Source organism: Centruroides sculpturatus, unplaced genomic scaffold (genome assembly GCF_000671375.1).
Source record: "Centruroides sculpturatus isolate CEXI.00-Female unplaced genomic scaffold, Cexi_2.0 scaffold100, whole genome shotgun sequence".
Lineage (NCBI taxonomy): Eukaryota > Metazoa > Arthropoda > Arachnida > Scorpiones > Buthidae > Centruroides > Centruroides sculpturatus.
In genome coordinates this window covers 1,039,834-1,041,763 of record NW_019384300.1, presented here as the reverse complement: position 1 = coordinate 1,041,763, position 1,930 = coordinate 1,039,834, and positions in this window count along the sequence as shown.

The window sequence follows — 1,930 nt, the reverse complement described above, 5'->3', positions numbered from 1 at the left end:
AGTATGCCTTTGGGAAGTACATTAAACAAATCAGAACATTTAGTAAAGTAAGATGTATAAACCCGACGCGAAAATCTATAAATTTACCTTTCTATTAAGTATAATTAGCGGTCATTAGATAATGTATAATACTGGATATCATTAATTTTTCATAAAGAGCTTTACCTTATACATTTTTTACATAGATCGCTCGACTGTATCCTACTTCACCCCTCGTGGGGCGAGGTTCGTTTCTCATTAGAGAGATTGATTTTTATAATAAATCGTGTGGTATAAATAAGCAGAGAAACCCCTGCGGTTCTGCTTCTCCTCCACGCTTCTATCTCTTCCACAATGGTTAATTTACTGTTTTATACGAAGGGGGGATAAGGAAAATGGGAGGAAAAGACGAAAATGAGCCAGGTATATGGAAAGCAATCTAAAAAATAGATCGTTTCCTTCAACCCACATCCAATACAATACGGGATCTTCACAATAACATCACGGAACACAAAATAGCCCCCCCTCTTTATAGATAGGTAGCACGGAAGGTCGCATAGGAAAGAATTTCTAAGTAAAAATCAGCGGGGGAAACCCCCTGTAGAAAACAGCAGCGTGTGACGTTAAACACGAACCTCTTTCCCAACCATATCGCAGTAAATAATTACATATACAAATCGTTATTGCGTATAGGTAGAAGAAGTAAAGACGATAAATAAAAACACTACTACTACAATATCAAAATTTGCTGATTAAACGAAATCAACCTGGAAGTAACGTTCGATTCACAATTAAGCTTTAACACCGTGATGTTTGTTTATAACCAACGACTGTCGCAACACGACCTCTTATAAAAGGTGTTTGAACCGTAAGTCATATACAAGGGAATTCTATTCGGAGCCTTTCTTTCACCTCTCTTAAATTGGCTAAAAATCTAAAGAATATCATCCCCGATAAGGTGATAATGATAGGAAATCAGTGCTTATCTTATCCTTCGTATAATCCATGGCATATGTTTTGAAATCCCTGTCATCTGCCACTGACACAAGTAAAGGACAACCCGCTGAGTTATAGTGGATGCACTTCACTCCCGATTTAACTGCTATCACTTGGAGTTATCATCATTCTAAGATATTAAAGTTTAATATATAAGCGAATTTATAAGCAATAGGGGGTTTAGAATTACATAAAACACATTTTAAAACTCGTGCAACTCTCCTAAATCCGTCACTCGAAGTAAAAGGAAGCATCGAAAAAACAAAAAAAAAACACCCCATTTTAATCTTGACAATTATACTTAAATATTTCATAGGGGGTTGTTTTTAATATCATTAAAATTATCTGAATATCTTACCTTTAAAATCTCACAAAAATTATCTCCGAAAATTAAAACACTTCTCCGGTTCGTTAAGCAGTAGATCAGTCCAATAAGTTTGAATATTTAGTGGTTCCTACTGGTCCAACCAACTTACTTTACTCACGCACAGCGTACAACTCGTCTCTCCCAGCTTCGGTGGTGGCGCTTTATAACCATACATCCTGCTCCCTCCGGTGGCGAAGTGCCGAACTAAGATATCCACCACCCTATTGGACAATTGAGGGTGGTCACGTGGCGACGATTGGGAGGAAGAATCGGAGGTAGTGCTGCATTTTAGTATAGTCGACAGTCTGCTAACGTGAAGCTTGGCTTCTATCTGAAATATTTTCTATTGTTGAACGAACGGAATGCATCTCTGCGGGCGTCCTGACCTAAGAAATTTTTGTATAACCGCTCCATTTTGCTACCACAGTACTAAACGCTTCGAGTATCATAAAAGTGCTTTAAAAGACGAAAAAAAATTTATAATTGAAATTGCCGTTATAATACGTTTAAAAATTAATTGTTATGTCATAAAATTTTTACGTTATTACGTCACCTCTACGTATTCACGAAATTGATTTTTGTTTGTAT